This window comes from Strongylocentrotus purpuratus, unplaced genomic scaffold (genome assembly GCF_000002235.5).
Source record: "Strongylocentrotus purpuratus isolate Spur 01 unplaced genomic scaffold, Spur_5.0 spur5_scaffold_20, whole genome shotgun sequence".
In the NCBI taxonomy this organism is placed as follows: domain Eukaryota; kingdom Metazoa; phylum Echinodermata; class Echinoidea; order Camarodonta; family Strongylocentrotidae; genus Strongylocentrotus; species Strongylocentrotus purpuratus.
In genome coordinates, this window is record NW_022145606.1 from 28,048,191 (window position 1) to 28,054,943 (window position 6,753).

The window sequence follows — 6,753 nt, forward strand, 5'->3', positions numbered from 1 at the left end:
CCCCCCCCCCCCCCCCCCCCCCCCCCCCCCCCCCCCCCCCCCCCCCCCCCCCCCCCCCCCCCCCCCCCCCCCCCCCCCCCCCCCCCCCCCCCCCCACTGAGCGACTTTTCGGCCGGCGCGATTTTCAAATTTTCGGGAGCAAAATATTTTAAAACCCCCCCTTGAAAAAATCCTGCGTACGCCCCTGGTTCACATATATATTCCCACAAGGTTTCTTTCCAAAATCTATTAAACTTTCTAGCATCAAAGGGCGTCTGAAATTAGTGTATCATTGGACTGTGGCGAATCTTTTCATATAGGTTCCTTTGGGGTTTTCCTTTCCAGCTGATCTAGCTCAATATTGGGATTGGGGTAATTTAGTGGCGTCTGGCAGGCACTCCCCTCCACTTAAATCGTTTCATAATACACACGCGTCTGGCATTGTCCATTCATGTACCTCGAGACTACGGTAAAACTTCTTATATAGGTTTTATAGGGTTTCCTTTCCAGCTGATCTATGGCAATTTCGGGGATTGGGGCTCGACCTTTAAGGGTGTCTGGCAGCAGGGGGCGGATCCAGCCGGCGGCAAGGGGGGCCAAATTCGTGAGAAAAAAAGTTAGCGGCGAATTCCTTCAGTTGGGGGGGGGGGGGGTGTAGTAAGCAAGAATTGTTTTGTTGCGCCCTCGAAAATTTGAAAAAAATCGCACCTCCCACCCCCCTTGAGCGCCAGGGGAAGGGGGCCCATCTCCAAAAAAAGTAAAATTAACGTGGTTTTACAGGGGTCGGGGCCCGGGCGCCCGCCCCCTGGATCCGCCACTGACTAGAACAATAATGTAGCTGAAAACCTATAGTTTGGTTTTCTTTACTTTAGGCCTAATTGGTCTACTTGACAAGGTTAGTCTACTAGCTGTAATTTGAAAAATAAAACTATGAAGTGAATAGTGTACGTGTCAATCATTAAGTCATATGAAAGGAGAGGGCTTTTATAATATCAATGTATGATTTATTTTAACTTGCATCATTTATGCTTTGCTATAATTATGCTGAAAATATTGTTCTTCATCCGCGTTCTATTGTTCAACATCTAAATTTGTACAAGTTTTTTTCCCCAGGGGTGGGGGCCCGCCCCGCCCCCCCCTCCGCCACTGAAAGTGTGTGCCTTGCAAAATTAAAATAAACTGAACTCAACTGAACTGACAGTACGTCAACAGATAGCTGGATAGAGGCTCTCCGTGAAGTCTATTTTTTTGTCTTCAATATTTGTATGCCGTGTTATAATATGTGTTATCTTAGAATTTTACAACATTTTGTATATTGCGCACAGACCTACAGAAGAACAACCTTTGGCTAAAGTTGGTGCCGTGCTAAAATAAATAAAATAAACTGAACTAAACTGACAGTACGTTAACAAATAGCTTGATAGAGGTTCTCCGTTACATGGCGTTTCTTATTTTTAATATTTGTATGTTATGATATTTATTATCTTAGAATTTTACATGCATTTTTATATTGCGCACGGACCTACAGAAGAACAACCTTTTTTCTAAAGTTGATGCCGTGCTAAAATAAATAAAATAAACTGAAATGAACTGAACTGACAGTACGTTAACAGATAGCTGGAAAGAGGTGCTCCGTTACATGCAGTTTAAAGGTAAAGACCAGTATTGGAAACGCCCCAATTTCAAAAAATGAAATGGAAGCTCTCATTACCAATCATGTGAAAGAATATGTTTTGACTAATACATGATGATAAAAAGTTTGCCGGGAAACCGCCTACTAATTCATATATTGGTAAATTTGTTTCTCTTATGGACTGTGAGAGATATAGGGTAGTCCCATATTAATCTTTCTGTGTATAGTGCTTGTATCTTTACTTAGAATGGGCCAAATTTCTTATCATTTTGATGATTCCAGAACCCTGCAGATGCTAGATGCTAAATGATCAACATTTTCTGATCGATTTCACAACGTTTATTTCACAATGCAATCGCATGACCATAACTGGTCTTTACCTTTATTTTTATGTTATGACATGTGTTATCTTATAATAAAATATTGTAGGCCTACATGCATTTTTCTTTATTGTGCACGAACCTATAGAAGATCAGCCTTTGACTGAAGTTGGTGTCGCGCAAAAATAAAATATGCTGGATGGAGACACTCCTTCCCATCAAGCTTTTTTTATATTTGTATGTTATGATATCTGTTATCATATAATTGTACATGTATTTGTTTCAATTGCGCACGGACCTACAGAAGATCAGCCTTTGGCTGAAGTTGGTGCCGTGCAAAAAATAAAATATGCTGGATGGATACACTCCTTCACATCAAGCTTTTTTTTTAATTTTTTTATATTTGTATGTTATGATATGTGTTATCTTATAATTGTACATGTATTTGTTTCAATTGCGCACGGACCTACAGAAGATCAGCTTTTGGCTGAAGTTGGTGCCGTGCAAAAATAAAATATGCTGGATGGATACACTCCTTCATATCAAGCTTTTTTTAATTTTGTTACATTTGTATGTTATGATATGTGTTATCTTATAATAAAATATTGTAGGCCTACATGTATTTTCTTTTTTCATTGCGCACGAACCTAAAGAAGATCAGCCTTTGGCTGAAGTTGGTGCCGTGCAAAAAAAATAAAATATGCTGGATGGAGACACTCCTTCCCATCAAGGTTGTTTATATTTGTATGTTATGATATCGGTTATCTTATAATTGTACATGTATTTGTTTCAATTGCGCACGGACCTACAGAAGAACAGCTTTTGGCTGAAGTTGGTGCCGTGCAAAAAATAATATAATAAAAATATGAATAAACTGAACTGAACTGACACTACGTCAACACATAGCTGGATAGAGACAATCTGTCACATGTCACATCAAGCTACGAGAAGGTATACATCATCTCACCGAAATCTGCTCGAACACCGCATCGATAGCAGGTAGGCACAACAGCCCTTACGTTATGCCGTTTGCACATGAGATGTCTTTCTGTGTCAGTTTTTATAATGTTATTGATACTACTCCATTACGTACCTTATCGCTTACAAATAAAGTCATAGAATGTGAAGAGAAACAAAACTTATAAAAAGGTAAATCATACTTTATTACTGATGGACGAAGTATATTTAAATGAAACTTTTGAAAGTGGCAAAACAGCTTGATTATCTGATGGAAAGGGGAATATTGTTCCAAGTCTTCGAAGCGGCCACTGTTTGGCATATTTCGGAGGGAGTTGAGAGTCTGGATTTTGGAAAGATTAATGTATATTCAGTTGATGAGCGTAGGTCTGCATTTCTTCAGACATTTATTCGCCTTTTGCGCAGCGGGCTTTTAGTAAACTCGAATTCAGCAAAACTATATCAATTTATAAACATGAAACATATGAGGAACTTCCAATTTTCAGACCATGTTTTTTTATTTCTTCTAGAGGGTAATCTTTTCACTAGCATAGAACATCTTGGCTGCATTATACGAAATGTGTTTATTAATTGCTGCATGAAACATGTTTGATGAGATAATGACACAAATAAAAGAAAATCTGCACGATGTATGGTCCATATTCACTCAATAGAGGAGTTACCGATGTTGCATGGATTTCATTTCAGAGTAACATGTAGAGGTGTTGTGGCGCAGTGGATAAGTCGTCGGACTGTGATTCACAGGGTCCGCGGTTCGAGTCCCGCCACGGCACTAATGTCCTTTGGCAAGGCACTAATCTACACTTGCCACTCTCCACCCAGGTGTTAAATGGGTGCCGGTAGAAAGAAATTCCTTAAATACTGTGAGCGTAGAAATCGGCAGCCTAGCATATCCGGGTAATGTTGGAGCGCCTTGCAAGGTCGAAACGTGTGTGTTATATACTATTAAATCAATTTTATTATAATAGTAATATAACATTGGTATGATATTAGAGTAACCGTTATCCTACTCATAGCAACATGGCATCAAATGTCATCTGAAACATGTTTCATCTATTGATCAGTACATTACCAAAACGTCAAACTCGAGGTATGATATAAAAGAAATGATGAATGTGATATTTTGTTGTTAGTTGTAATGAGGGAGTCTTGAATAACAACTCAACAAACGGTGATTTCATATGCCTTAACTCAGTACTTAAGTCAGTACATTAAAGTATTATCAGGAAGGTTAATTGCGCCCTCTTGCAATATAAACATTACATTGTTATCTTAATCAAAATAGTAAATAGATCGGAAAGATCTTTGTTTCCGCAGGAAGGTTTTGATGACTTGTCATTCTGCCTAATCTCTGTCGAACGGAGCTGAATCCTCAGGGGAGGTATATAAGACCAATGGAATGAGATGGATGTGACAATGCAATAAATGTGCATGAAAAGAATTAAAAAAAAAAAAATGAGAAAACAAATTGTATGAGAAACACAAATAAAACACAACTTTAAATTGCTTCTCTAAATTTCCATTGCAAAATGTGTGCTGTGTTTAAAAAGTATCTCTATCTAGATCTGTTGTAAAATCACATTGTAAGAAGAATGGAACCGACTACAAAATGGGGAGGGAGGCATCATCCTAAATTTTAATTCGTTAGATGGCCAAAATATATAGGTGTACATTTTTTTGAGCAAATTATGCGATATTTACTTTGTTTATTGTATTCTTTTAAAGGTACTATGTCCCTTATGCAGCCAACCTCTAATTCTGTAGAACTTTGCAGGAATTATGAATATGTCATGTATGTCCTATCTGTGAAATTTAAACTTTAGCAGTGTCCTCATATTCAAATTATGCAAGGAAACCCGTTTACTTGCTATACCTCACTGTCAGACACTATTGAGTGACTGACTGGCTTTTTTCTTCTTGGTAAAAACACACATGAAAAGAGTTGTAAAGGGTACATGAGCATTTGTCTACATCAATAACCCACTTCTTGTGATGGCCAAGATTAAACCGATTGAATCTTTGCGCAGCACAAAAACGTATGACCATTCGGTACAATTGTCTGAAAATCAAGACTATTACTTTTGGGCTCTATAACCATAGAGTCGATTTGACAACTAATAGTAGTTATTTTCCCATTTGAAGACATTTTCAAGCCCACCTTTTTTAGGGAAGTTCTTAATTAGTATTATCTTTCAAATCCTGTTGGAATTTAACTTTTCATTTTTTTGGCCTGCAAATGGGACATAGTACCTTTAAGTTAAATATTTGGTTATATTATTCATTTCTCATTTCAATTGATCTTTGTTCTTCATCATTTTTTGTGAAGGGAGAGGTGGTAGGTGCTGAAACCCCTTACCCTCCCTTTCCACCTTGGGGGAGGGGGCAGTGGAAGCCACATGGAAACATCCATAATAATTTTATTAGAAAAAATAGCCCTACATATTATGCACCCAAATCTAATTGAACGGGGAAGGGGCGCGCCCGGGCGGGGCGAGCCGCATGCCCTCTCCTACTTATCTTTCTCTGTTCCTCTTTATCTTAGCCCCAGCCCCTACCTTTTAGCCTCAAAGTTAGATATGTCGGGTCTAGATTGAACATTCCAACTGGGTGAAGGAAACAAGTAATGGCATCATATGAATAATAGCATTGAATTAAACAGTTGTTAGAAATATTCTGATGAATAGCAACATAATTCAGATATTTATTTACGGGTCTTTTATAGTAAAATTCAATTTCTGTCAACGAAACTAGCTTTAAACGGGAAATAATCCGGCATTGGTTTTGTAAGTTTCCTTATAACAAATATATCGGTATATGGGACAACAGTAAAATATTTACCCACATTAAATTGTTTTAAGTTATAAATAACATAAATTTAAACGGAATTATGTTTTTGTTTAAGGGAGTACATTGTCAATGATACAAATTCGGGACAGAAAATATACTAAATAACATGTTCCTTACCAATTTGGGCGCTGACCGACAAACGTCGTCTTTATCATAGTTGAAGCATGCAGTGCTAGTTGGATAGGTCCGCTCTTTAAATTTGGCGATCACAAGTTCATCGACCATTTACGGTGTCGTCAAAGGGGAGACAAATATCGCCCATTCTCTTTAGATGCTTCTCACTAGAATATTATCATATTTGTCGTCTAATTCAAATAATTATATCAATGAAATGAGAAATAACTCTTTATATCCTAAAACTATTGGAATTATCGGTACACTGGTAATACATCCGGGCACTAAACAGTATATCCAAAATGAGGTGACAAACTTCCGAGGCGCTTCAAATTTAGGTCGACAATTTTGTATTCTTAGCCGATGACATATTCTAATAGAGAAGAATTAGAAGATGTTCGGCTTTCTGGTGGTATATAGGTCACCTGCCGGAGGAACATGTCTGGCAGATGTCTGGACCTAACTGCTAAACTTTTAATTCGGCTCTGTATTCTGATAATTTGAATGATGTTGTATTCACCAAAAACAACAACAACAACATATAATTCAACAAGCTTCATATAATTGTAATAAAAATAAATTCATTTTGTTTTTCTTTCAAGTATTAATCGATGGAGCATTTTTTTAAATTTCATTATTGTTGGTCATACAACTGTAGGCTGATCCTGGTGATTGAAAACACCCGTTGCTGGAAAACACCCGCATGGTTTTTAATTTCCCCTGACAAAAACAATGCCACTTCTAAGAGTCTATAAAGGCATATTGACAACATATTTGTTAGCAGTTTTAATTATCCTTAAATATTTTGAAATAAATGTATGTTAATAGTTGTGGCTTAATTTGAAATATATCGCAATATTTTGTTCACCATCTTTTTACCAG